This window comes from Heterocephalus glaber, unplaced genomic scaffold (genome assembly GCF_053883595.1).
Source record: "Heterocephalus glaber isolate CG9 unplaced genomic scaffold, H.glaber_assembly_v1.0 deba00000613, whole genome shotgun sequence".
In the NCBI taxonomy this organism is placed as follows: Eukaryota; Metazoa; Chordata; class Mammalia; order Rodentia; family Bathyergidae; genus Heterocephalus; species Heterocephalus glaber.
In genome coordinates, this window is record NW_028258152.1 from 175113 (window position 1) to 189104 (window position 13992).

A 13992-nucleotide genomic window follows, 5' to 3' on the forward strand; every position below is an offset into this window, starting at 1 on the left:
TGCATAAAGTTTGGCAGAGAATATACTTTAAGAAATCCACAAGAAGGCACAAAATAAAACATGCTTACTAAAGATCAGTATTTAAAGGTGGAGAAAGGAAAATTGGTGAAAATGAATGGATATGTGTGGAAGTCAGAAGTCATGTCTGAATTCCAGAATTCTTTACAGTAATCACTTCCAAGAACATTCAAGCTGTTTTGGCAAAGGAGTGTTCTCGTTTCCTTGGAAACTCCAGGTGCTACACAGGGCTTCCACTTTGTCACTGCTTTGCTGAATCAATGGCAGTCCTGTTGTCACCCATCCCTGAATTTCTCATGGTAAGGCCAGCTGTCTAGCATACCCACCAGCAAGTAGTCTTTGACAACCTACTCCTTATAGTTGCTACTCATGGAGCAGGGGGCTGCTAAGTGACTATTTTTTAACTTTCAATTTTTTTTTTTTTTACAAAATCACTAGTTCTTTAAGAATTTTTCCTAAATTACATGTATGCCTCCCATCAAATGGAATGTCACACTCTCTCCTTCCCTCTCAATTTTATTTTTCCTTATTCATTCAGCTTCATTTGCAGAAAGTTCAAGAGATGAGCAAATGTTTCTTTAATATATTTAGACTTGTGTGTAATTCATCATCAAGTGTGAGCTTGTGTCTTTCAGTTTAGTAGCTACACATGCATACATACACACACATGTACATGCATACATATGTGCAGGTTCTTGAAAATAATCTTGGCTGTGAAAGTGGAGAAATGTTGATCAAAGGGTTTAGACTTTCAGTTATGAAATGAATAAGTTCTGAAGAACTGTCTAGCATTGTGATAATTAGTAATAATATATTGTGTACTTGAAATTTGCTAAGAGAGTAGATCCTAGTACCCTCACTGTGTGCACACACACATGCACACACACACAGGCACACACCACACACATAAATGGGATCTATGTGAGGTGATAGATATGTATTCCTTGACTTCATAATTTCACAAGGTATACATATACCAAGACATTACACTGCACATTTAAAATATATGCATTTTATTTGCATTTCTCCTCAATAAGAGAATAAAAGACCTTGCATAAAATTTGATGGAGTATAAATAAGTGTTGCAACAATTATAATAGAAATTTGTTTTGAAAAGATATATTAACACTTGCTTGCCTAATTATTTTAATTTATCAAAAAGAACTATTGTTATTTAAGAGTTACATATTATGTTTTAATGCAATAAAAATGAAATTTACCAAATTCTTATGCCTAAGATGGGGGGAATGGGTGAGCTTCTTGCCTGACTTAAAACCATGACCTTCCAAATCAAACCGTTTAAAACTCCTAGCTACATTTTGTCACTGCTTTATTCTTCTCAGGTGCCTTCTTAGCATAATTTGTTCCTTTTCATTGCCTATTTTTCCTAATAAAATGTGAGCTGGAAAATAACGAAGCACTAATATATCTCTGGCATCCAGGACAGTGTCTGTCTCATAGAAGATACTCAGTGTACTTTGTTAGGTAATTAAGCCAGAAATTCTTATCACTGGGAAATTTTGAGAAATACTGTATAGTTATCTAATTTGAATTTTTTTTAACTTTTGTAATAAAGATAAATTACTGAGTGAATTAGTAAACAATGGGAGGTTGGAGGTAATCTAATGAAGTTAATTTATACTTTTATGAATATAAAATATAATTCACGGTTAATAGCCAACTAATCAATTTGGAAGACACTTTGATGAATTTAGAAGGTGTGGGTTATAATCTCTCAGCCTTTCACTTTATCATTATCAAGGGGAGCATTGGACAAATTTCTTTTTTTGAACAAACCACAACCTCCTACTGCCTGGTTTTGGTATCGCTTATAGTTTTAAGCTCTTACAATGACAAAACAGATTTTTACCTCTAATGTGACTTTTAAAATAGGGTCCACATTTCTGAAGAACTCAACTCTAAAGTCTAGAAATAAAAGTAGTAAATGGGTTTTTGTACATCTGTGTGTTTAATTTGTCTTGAGAAATTCACGTAAGTGAGGAGAGTATGAGGGTGTAAGAGTGTGTAGAATGTGTAACAGCATCTCACCTGCGCGAATACAAAGCTGTGTTTCCTGTGACTCCACACTGCCTTGAGACAGCTCCCAGCAACACATTTCCCAGGGGCTTCATCACGAACTGCGTGTATGAAAGGCAAAGAGGAAGTTTTCTAGCTTTTAGTGGCTGTGATACAAAGGAGCAACAGGAACTTCCTGAAAGGAACAGAAATGGCCACTGAGAAAAGCAATGTTTGGTTGGCATTTCTGACACCATTCTTAAATATCACATCCACGAATTTCTTCAGTCTCTCTGGCATTTCAGTTCTCACATCACCAGAACTGTCCTGATGACTCTGTGGACTCCTGTGACCTTTTCTTCTGCTCAGAGGTCTGCACAAAAGAGGCACACTGCAGAGCCCAGCCCAGCTCTGGGGAAAGCTTTAGACGCCCCCTATAAGGGCAAAAGCCCTCCCTGCTTCTTGGTTTCCTCCCAGAGAAACCTGGGTGCTAATAGTTCCAATCCCACAGTGCCGTGTGCCTACTAGATGAGTAATAAACACTGTAACTATTAGCTGTAGTGCTCATTTCCCTGGCCCTTGATTGCTGCTGCTGAATTCTTTTATAATTGCTTTTAAAAAATGCTGCAGGTTCTTTCCCTTCTGGCTAGGGCTGGTGACTTAGTTTTAGACTCTAGGCTAGGACAGTAATTTCTGCCAAGGCCTTTGGTAAAGTATCTCTTTAAGTTTTAGTGTCAAATTAAGAAGTCTCTGGACAACAATATCCAGTTTTGTGGGGAGTGCATGGTAGACACTTACAGAGCAGATGGCCACAGCCTTGAAAGGAACTTCATCCTTCCCTTGCAAATGTGTGTCCATATATTCCCACATACATTTATTCTAATTCTGAAGAATATCTGTATTTACAGATATGTGTAATAAATAGTATAGATTTCATATATTTAGGTATACAAATCCATATATAAATATATAATTTATATAAGGAAATATATATTTACCTAATATATTTGTAAATTTAATATAAACATCTTAATGGAAACTTAATTATTTGGATTGTTTATTTGTACATTCATTGCGAATCAAGGGTGGATTTTCTCTACTACTCAGCTCCAAACCAGATAGGTTCTGTGCCTTCCATACCAGCTCATTTTCAAAGACCTAACTTCCATTTCCAAGGGCAGAAGCACATGGTAGAGGTTGTAACTTAGCGGCTAATAACCATTCTCTTCTTTCTACGAAAGAGAACTCTTGATTTTGCTTTCCGTTCTTATCTCTTAGGGGAATGGTGTTGCTGAGTTGTCTGGTGTTGTTGAGTCACATCACCTCAGCAGCTGGACATCAGATAACAGTGTATGTAGGGACCCTATGTATGCTCACAAAGAAGTAGTGGTGCCAGGCAATGATATCATGAGCTGCAACTCATTAGCTGTGACTTGTCTGAGCTTTCACGTGGCTGATTAGTGTGCTGCCAAGGATGGACTGTGAGTTTTAATACATTCATTGTTATTAATACAAGATTTTAGCTTTGAGTTTTCTGATGAAAAATTGAAATTGAATATCTAAGAGTTAGCTAAGAGATGTTGTAGTTAAGAGACTGAGATTCTTTTACTGTTGTGCTGCCTCCCTGGCACAGTTGAATCTGCAGCATCATATTTAGTTGTTTGTGAAGAATTATGAAAACAAGACCAAGGATATGCGCATTTGCTTGGACTGGTTATACAGAACCCCGCTCCCGGTAAGAAATGCACTCAGATGCCTTTTGCAGAGCAGACCAAAAGCTAGTGGTCGGTGGAACACTGCCCCTTGCACTAGGGCTCAGCAAACTCAAGAGGAAGCCCAGCTGAGAATCACTGCCATAGATTGTTGACTTAGGGAATATCCAATTCTTTAGTATTAATTAAGAGTTATTTTTGGTATAGAGATAGATTTCTATTGGTTGTTTCTTGTTCTTTTAATTGTGTTTTTGGAGACTCTATGTCTTGAACACCAAAAAATGACTACAGCAAAAAAGCAAAACTGAAAACAGACAGTGGAAGATCATTCCAAGAGGCCTGGACAATCATTTGAAGTGATTGAACACCGTGGAAAAGCATTATGTATTCTGTGTAGTGAAAGTGTTGTGTATCACACTTCAAGTGTCGGATGGCACTTTGACACAAACCACAAAAGTGTTGCCAAGCTTGGTGCCACTAAAGGAAAGAGTTTCTTGAGGGCAAATTGAGGAAATATCACTCCCAGTATCCTAGTTTGTGTAACTATTTTTCTAAAACAAATATCTTACAGCTGCCAGCTTTCAAATTTCATTGTGCGTAGCATCTCCGAGATGCTACTTAGCAGAAATGCTGTTAAAGATCGAGTCCTGCACGTGGCAAGTGATGCTAGTCAGCAGCTCATCGCTGACTTACAGAAGGCAGCCTGGTACTCCATGTGCTTGGATGAAAGCACAGATATAAATAATCATGCGAGGCTAGCACTGATTTTGTGCTATGCTGTCAATGACATCATGAGAGAAGAGCTAGTGAAACTGGTGTCCTTGCCTGGAAGAACACAAGGGACAGACGTCTACAGTGCTGTGACGCAGGCTTTCTTGTCACAAGACATAAGACCAGAAAAAGTGGTTTCAATTACTAGTGATCGGCACTTGCATGGTGGGGGCAACATCTGGTTTCATATAGTTCTTTGTTAAAGAAGCAAAACACCCAGTCACTCAGTTTCATTGTATTGTGCATCAAGAAGCTCTTTGAGCCCAGGAAACCAACAAAATATGTCCAAAAATGATGAATCACCTCATGGCCTGTGCTCTTAATTTTTGACAGTTTCAAGTGATCCTTGATGAGGTTCAGACACAGTATAATGCTTTACTTATGGACGATAATGTCCAGTGGCTGAGGAGAGGACAAGTCCTGGAGAGATCTGTAGCCTGCTTGGATGAAATTAGGGTGTTTATGAATGAAAAAGGGCAGAAATATCCACAGCCCACAGCTGTGGCCTAGTTTAATAATCTCATGTTTTTTACAGATTTTATACTACAATTCAATATACTGATGAAAAAACTACAAGGTGTAGGGAAAACTGCAAAGGATGTTTTGTGATGTAAAAACATTTGAGAGAAACTGCAGGTTTTTGAAAGGGACCTTGAAAATGGACAGCTGAAATATTTCCCAAATATAAAAATACATTTAGAAAATTCTACAATAATTGTAGACAATCCTACAAGCCATCAGGAAATTTACAAGGAATTTAGTAGCAGCTGCAAAGGAGAATTTAGTAACAGACTTTTCCAGTTCTGTAAGATGGAAACAAACCTGCGTTTTCTTACTTCTCGAAATAATGCCAAATTTGAAGGGCCAGGGATATAGCTCAGCACGGCTGTGCCTGCCTGGCAAGCTTGAGGCCCTGGGTTCAATTCCCAGTACCACCACCACCACCAACAGAAAAACAAATTTGAAGAACTTGACCTTTCCCATTTATACTGGTTAGATTTTGGAAATCTGGAAATGGAGCTATTGGAATTTCAAAAAAGCTCCATCTGGAAAAACAAATTCCATGGCCTGTGTACAAAACTTGAAAAGATAGAATGTAAAGAAATGACAGCACAGTTGGTAGCTTTGAAAATGAAATCCGTAAAGTGTAGAATCTCGGCCAAATAAATTTAAATGATGAAAGCACTCTGGATTGCTTTTCTTACTTTGTTTGGATCATCTTACATTTGTTTTCTGCTTTGAATTATATCAAATCTTATATAAGAGACAGACTAACAGATGACCTTAGTGCTGTTTGTGTTGCTCTCAAACTAACAAATTTTGAGCCAAGGTTTGACAAATTATCAGCATGTATACAATAGCAAGAATCATATTAATCATGCGAAAGCACACCAAATGCAAACTTTTACCTTTCAATAATAAGCCATTTGTATCATCAAATGCTCTGTTATTGTGTTTTTCTTTTAAGACAAAAGATGTTAATGTAAGAGCTGTTTTTTTCTAAACTAAAACCTCATTATTTAGGTTTAATTGCATTGTTGGTACTTTGCAATAAATAAGTGGGGTTTTGGGTTGCAGTTTGGGCACTCAGTCTTTAAAAGGTTCACCATCACTGGTCTAGACATTAGTCCTTTATATGAGGAATAGCTGGCAAAAAATTTTTTCCATTCTGTATGTTGTATCTTCACTCTGTTAGTTGTTTCTTTTGCTGTGCAGGAGCTTTTAAATTTTGTGTGATCTCATTTGATGATTCCTGATATTATTTCATGTGCCATTGTTGTTCTGTTCAGACAGTCCTTGCTTATGCCTATATCTTCAAGAGTTTTGAGAAACTATTCAGTATTTACACATGTGTCCTATTTATTTCACTTAAAAGTATCACCTCAATAGTGTGAGAAACTGAAAGTGTAAATAAGGACTAAAAGGTATAATAGATAATGTGAAATAGGAAGAAAAGGAGCAAAGGGGAAGGGGAAGTGGGAGGGGTGGGAGAAAGGAAAGAAGGGAATGGAATTAATATGAGAAAATGAAAAAATGGAAACAAGGCCTTTGTAAATAGGGAAGGATGGAGGGGTTGAAGGGAGGGCAGGGGAAGGGGGAAAAATAAGAACCAAGAGAAATTATGTAAAGGTGAATATTTCCAATGATGAATGTCATTATATTATGTACCTAAAATGTACCAATAAAATTTTTTTAAAAAATTTTGCCTATCTTATCTTCCAGAAGGTTGTGTGTTTCTGTTTTTAACATTTAGATCTGTGACATTTTGATTTTAGATTAGTATGTGGTGAGATATATGGGTCTAGATTCAATCTTCTGCATGTGGATAGCCAGTTTTCTCAGCACCATTTATTAAAGAAGCTATCTTTCTATCAGTGTAGAGTTTTAGCCCCTTTGTATAAGATTAAATACCTAAATGTGCCTGCATTGCTTCTGTTTCCTCTATTCTGTTCCATTGATCCATATGTCTATTTTTGTGCCAGGACCATACTGTTTTATCACCATAATCTGGGATTGCAATGCTTCTTGCTTTGCATTGTGTCTTTCTTTCCTTTCCTTTTCTTTTCTTTTCCTTTTTTTTTTTTTTTTTTTTTTTGAGACAGAGTCTCACTATGTATAGTTCAGGCTGTCCTTGAACTTACAGCAATCCTCCTAACTCACTCTCCTGAGTTCTGGGTTTACAAGTGTGTGCCACCACACGCGGCTTGCTTTGCTCCTGTTACCTACGATGACTTTCGGTATTCTGAGTCTCTTCTGGTTCCACATAAATTTAGGATTGTTTTATCTAGATCTGTGAGAAAAGCTGCTGGTATTTTGATAAGGATTGTGTTAAATCTATATATCAATTTTAGGATTATGGGGTTTTTTTTAGTTTCAAGAGCATTGTGTTTTCAAGTATATTTGCACATAATTTTTTCCAAGTATTATGATCTAGGCACAGGTAATATGAAGTTGTTGTAATTGTTCTTATTATATTAATAATACTTTAATAATGGCTCACTATAGTGGTTCTGGCTATCCATGAACAGGAAATATTTTTCTATTTTCTGATGTCCTCTTTGATCTCTTTTTTTGTTGTAGAGATCTTTCACTTCCTTAGGTTAATTCCCAAGAATTTAATTTTTCTTGATGTATTGTGAAAGGTGTTCTTTTTCTAATTCCTTTCTCAGTGAGTTCATTATTTGTGTACAAGAATGTTATTGATTTTCATTCATTGATTTTGTTTTCTGATACATTTCTGAATTTTCAGCTATTAATTCTAGGAGTCTTTTGGTAGAATTTATTCAATCTTCCAAGTAGAGAATCATGTCATCTGCAAAAGATAATTTGACTTCTACTTTTTCCATATGTATCCCATTTACTTCTTTCTCTTCCTTGATTGCTCTGGCTAATGTTTTGGGGACTGGGTTGAACAGGAGTGTTAACAGTGGAAGCCTTGCCTTCTTCCTGATTTTACAGGGAAATCTTTCAGTTTTTCCCCACTTATATGTTGCTGACAGTAGGTTTGTCATAAATGTCTTTTATCAGATTGAATAACTTCTTTCTATACCTATTTTCTTCAAATTGTTTTATTATGGATGGATGTAGTATTTTGTCAAAGGCTTTTTCTGTGTCATGGAGATGATGATGTGATTTTTGTCATTGCTTCAATTTATGTGGTGGATTACATTTATCGATTTTCATATGTTGAACCATCTTTCCATTACTGAGATGAAGCCTACTTGGTCATGATGTATGATCTTTTTGGTGATTTGTTGCATTCTATTTGTCAGTATTTTGTTGAGGATTTTGGCATCTATGTTAATTAAAGAGATTGGCCTGTAGTTCTCTTTTTTTGAAATCAGGGTAATACTAGCTTCCAGAAATGATTTTGGGAGTACTCCTTCCCTTTCAACTTCATTAAAGAATTAGAGTAGTATTGATGTTAGATCTTCCCTGAAGGTCTTGTAGAATTCGGCCATAAATCCAAAAGGATTTGGGCTTTTCTTAGTTGGTAGGATTTTTAATTACTGCTTTAATTTCATTGCTTATTATTGAGTTATTAAGGATTTTTAAATCTTCTTGGTTCAGTTTTAGTAATTCATATGTATCTAGGAATCTATCTGTTTCTTCTGAGTTCTCCAAATTATTGGTATACAGTTTTGTGAAGGAGTTGCTAATAATCTTCTGGATTTCGTCAGTGACCATTGTGATTTCTCCTTTTCCATTTCTAATTGAATTGATTTGGGGTCTTTTCTTTCCTTTTTTTGGGGGGGTAGGATTGACTAAGAGTTTTTCTATTTTGTTCATTCTTTCACAGAACCAATTTTTCAATTCATTGATTATTTGTACTGTTTTTATTCTCCAGTTCACTTATTTCTGCTCTGATCTTTATAATTTCCTTTCTAGATTTAGATTTGGATTGTTCTTGTTTTTCTAGGGCCTTGAGGTGCATTATTTGGTTATTTATTTGGGCATGCTGTTTGTCTGATGAGGGCATTCACAGCTATGAACTTACGTCTTAGGACTGCTTTCACCCATAAGTTTTGGTATATTGTATGAACGTTATCATTTAGTTCTAGGAACTGTCTTATTTTTCCTTGATTTCTTCTGTGATGCATTGTTTATTAAAGAGCGTATTGTTTAATTTCCATGTATTTGCATAATTTCTGTGGGTTTTTTTACCATTGAGTTCTAGTTTTATTGCCCAATGATCTGATAATATGCATGGTATAGTTTTAGTTCTTTTGCATTTACTTAACCATGCATGCTTTATTGGCCAGTATGTGGTCTATTTTGGAGACAATCCCATATGCTGCTGAGAAGAATGTGTATTCTGTGGTTGTTGGGTGGAAAACTGTATATATCTATTAAGTCCATTTGTTTGAAGGTTTGGATCAACTCTACTGATTTTTTTGTCTAGTTAATCTATTTGTGATAGTAGGATGCTGAGTTCCCCCACTATAAGTGTGTTGATTTTGTCTGATCTTTTATTTCCAGTACTGTTTGTTTTATGAAGTTGGGTGTGCCATTGTTCAGTGCATATATGTTTACATTTGTTATCACTTCCTATAGAATTGTTCCCTTAATTAGTATGTACTGACCTTCTTTGCTTCTTCTGATCAGTTTTGAATTAAAGTCCACTATGTCTGAAAGTCAAATAGTTACTCCTGCTTATTCTCAGGTTCCTGATGGTGCAATCATTCTTAAGAACTATCACCTTAGAAAACTGAAAGTCTGTCCTTGTTATGGTATAGATCTAAAAATTTCCCCCAAATCTCTTGTGTTCAGAGATGGGGCTTTGGGAAGGTGATTGGATGATGGGGGTATTATCCTAATCAGTGCATTAGTCCACTGATGTGTTCATAGCTGACTGTGCTGTTAGGAGCTGGACTTGGTTAGAATAGGCAGGTCACTGGAGGTATGACCTAGAAGGATGTGCTCTTATCTCTGGCTCTTATTCTACCTCTGCATCTCTCTCTCTCTCTCTCTCTCTCTCTCTCTCTCTCTCTCTCTCTCTCTCAGTTGTCCTGTGTTGAGCAACTTTTCTTTGTCATGCCTTTCTGCCATGCCATTTCTACCTTGGAACCAGCCTACTATGCATGTACTGATCCCTCTGAAGCTCTGAGCCAAATAATCTCTCCTCAAGTTATGGGTTTTAGGTATCTTGTTTCAGTGACAGAAAGTAACTAATACAGTATCCATCACACATGGGCTGTCTATTCCCCTGTCTTAGCAATCACCCTTCTACTTTCTGTCTGCATTAATTTGACAATTCCAGAACCTCATATAAATGGATTTATAGAGTATTTACATTTTTGTGATTGGCTCATTTCACTTAGCATAATGGCCTCAAGATTTATCCATAATGTAGTATGTGCCAGAATTCTCTTCATTATTTGGGGAGGGGTCCTTAGTTACTTTCTTGTTGTTGGGAGAAAATACCCAGTACCCACAAGATAAAGGAGGAAAGGTTTATTTTAGCTCATAATTTGTAGAGGTTTCAGTCCATAATCTGCTGGCTCCAAGGCAGGGTGGCACAGCAGAGGAGAAACAGTCCATGGCAGGCAGGCAGGAGGAAGCAGCAGTAGCAGCAGCAGTGAGCCTTCCTTTCCTTTTTCTCCCATCCAGGCTACAAGCCTATTGGTTGGTGCCACCCACAACCATGGTGGGCCTTCCCATTTTCCACACCCAGAACTATGTGAAACCAATCAGTGGCCTAACTTAGTTACTACACAACACACTTTTAATCCATATTCACACACCCTAGATCCAGCCACATGCAACAAGCCTCACTTATGGATGCATGAAGCTTTGGGGAGACATGTGGATATAAACCATAATAAGGAGTACAGAGCTTGAACTCAGCCTTTACATTGGACTACATGACCAGCACTTTTTATTTTAATATTATTATTTCATTTTGTGAGAGGGTCTCACTAAGTTGCCTAGTCTGGGCTTGAACTTGCTGTCCTCCTGCCTCAGCCTCCCAGAGTGCTAGGATTAGAGACATGTGGATAAGGCACTCAACATTTTCCTTCCTATTTAGGGTTGAATAATACTCTGTTTTGTGTATATGGCACATGCTTTTCATCCACTCATCTGTATGCTGAAGCTGCTTCCACCTTTGGGTGGCAATGCTCCTATGAACATATGTGTTCGTATATCTCTTTGAGATTTTGCTTTCATTTTTTTGTATATCCTTTTATTGGTATATTTTATGTGTACAATATAATGACATTCATCACTGGAGATATGCACCTTTACATCCTCTCTTGGTTCTTATTTTTTCTCCCTTCTCCTGCCCTCCCTTCAACACCTCCCCTCCTCCCTATTTACAAAGACTCTGCTTCCATTTTTTCATATTAATTCCATTCCCCCCTTTTCCTTTCCCCTACCCCTCCCACTTCCCCTTCCCCTGTGCCCCTTTTCTTCCTATTTCACATTATCTATTATACCTTTTAGTCCTTATTTACTCTTTCAGTTTCTCACACTAGAGAAACTATTTGGTATTTACACATGTGTGTCCTATTTATTTCACTTAAGAGTATCACCTCAATGTCCATCCATTTTGCAATAAATGTCTCTAAGTTCTCATTTTTTATGGCTGAGTAGTACTCCATTTTATTAAAAAACCACATTTTCTTGATCCAGTCTCCAGTTGATTGGCATTTGGATTGTTTCCAAGTTTTAGCTATTACAAACTGTGCTGCTATGAACATGGGTGCACATATATTGCTGTGGTATGATTCTTTTAATTCTTTGGGGAAAATACCCAACAGGGGAATGGCTGGGTCGAATGGGACCTTTAGCCCTAGTTCTTTGAGGTATCTCCATACTGATTTCCACAGTGGTTGCACCAGTCTACACTCTCACCAGCAGTGGAGCAGGATTCCTCTTTCCTCACAGCCCCGCCAGCATTTGCTATTGGTTGATTTCTTGATAGCAGCCATTCTTTCTGGAGTGAGGTGGAATCGCAGCGTTGTTTTCATTTGCATCTCTCAAATGACCAGTGATGTTGAACATTTTTTCATATGTTTATTTGCCATTTCTACTTCTTTGTCTGAGAAATGTCTGTTCATTTCAGATGCCCATTTTTGGATTGGGTCTTTAAATTTGGGGGGTCTGATTTTTTTAAGTTCTTTATAGATTTGAGATAGTAGACCTTTGTCTGAGGGACCGCTGGTGAAAAATTTTCCCACATTGTGGGTTGTCTCTTCGCTGGTGCGTAATGGTAAACACCATTCTTGATGTCTTGTGTACAATACTTACTAGCTCTTCTACAATATTTCCATTCAGGAGAATGTCCATTTTTACAAGTTCTGCAGTCTGGTAGCCTGCATCTTCATAATTGAAGCTAGCATATCCAGAAGACAGATGTTTCAAAGAGTCATAAAAATCTACCACAATTTCATTCAAAGGGAAGGGACATTTAAGCATAACTCTATTTTGATCAATAAATATCAAATGTTTCTGAACTGCTCTTCGAGCCTGGCAAAGCACCATTACCTTTCCAGTATATTCATCTGGTGTGATAATAGTGCCCAGAACAACTGGCTCTAGATATTCTCCTACTTTTGATTTGTCAGGGAATTGTGCAGGGTTGATTATTGTGATTTGTTTTTCTCTGTATTCCTTTATTAGTTTTGCTGATGAAAGAACAGCTTTATGTGGAACAGTAGGGGTTGTCAAAATAACAGAAGTATTATATTCTTGCTCTAGTAACTGGTTGAAAACTTCCATGTGCAGAAGTCCAAGAAATCCCAACCTCCAGCCAGCAACCAATGCAAGACTACTATCCTGATGTACTGTCACACTGGAGTCATTTAAAGTCAGTTTTTCTATGGCACTCTTCAGGTTATTATATTCAGACTGATCTATAGGATACATTCCTGCAAATACCATTGGTTTCACTGATTTAAATACAGGCAAGGGCTCCACTGGATGATTATGTAAATACAACGTATCTCCTATTTGTGCTTCAGTGACATCTTTCATCCCAGCAATCAAATAGCCCACCTGTCCTGCATATAATTTAAGAGTTGGCTGCTCATTAGGATTCAGAACTCCTGCTTCATTAACTTTGCATGTCTTTTGAGTATGTGCTGATACAATTTTATCTCCTTTGGAAACCCACTCCATCAAACAACACTACATTGGCTATCACACCTCTATATTGGTCAAAGGTGGAGTCAAATACCAAAACTCTCAGAGGATTTTTGCGATGCACCTTAGGAAGGGGTATTCTTTCAATAACTGCCTGAAGAACATGTTCAACATTTGTTCCAAGTTTAGCAGAAATCTTAATACAATCATCACTTGGAATATCAAATACTTTTTCAATTTGTTTTTCAACCCTTTCAGGATGTGCATTCTTCAGATCTGTCTTGTTTATAACTGGAATTATTGACAGCTGTGCTTCAAAAGCAAGAAAGAAGTTTGCTACAGTTTGGGCTTGAATACCCTCATTTGCATCGACCACCAGTAAAACACCCTGGCAAGCAGAAAGTGACCTGGATACTTCATAACTGAAATCAACATGGCCTGGTGTATCAATAAGATTTAAAACGTACTCCTTTCCTTCAAAATTGTAAAAAAGAGATGCTGTCTGTGCTTTAACAGTGATTCCTGTTTCTCGTTCCACTTGCAGTTTATCAAGAACTTGCTTATTGTCTTATCAACTGTTCCTGTTAGTTCTAACAGCCTGTCAGCTGAAGTACTTTTGCCATGATCCACATGTGCAATGATACTGAAATTTCTAGTATCTTCAACAGGAAATCTAGATGTGTCTGGTTTTTCCCAAGATCACATTGGAGGAGCTGTGGAAGGATTAAATAAGCAGAATGGAGCCCGCGTGCTCCAGGCTCTGCCACCCTAGAAATAACTGGAAGCGGGGTCCACTCGCAATCCCAGGAAGCCCCGAAAGAGTGCATGGAGCACGCTGTGAAGTCCAGAAGGGGGCGTAATCACGGGCTTAGAGGCGGTCACCTTGTGC

General features: G+C 37.4%; 1 pseudogene; it reads right to left on the bottom strand.

Moving 5' to 3' along the window:
• Nucleotides 1-4892: 4892 nt before the first annotated feature.
• On the bottom strand, nucleotides 4893-13302 carry LOC101703247 (translation factor GUF1, mitochondrial pseudogene; annotated as a pseudogene).
• Between the last annotated feature and the right edge of the window lie 690 nt (nucleotides 13303-13992).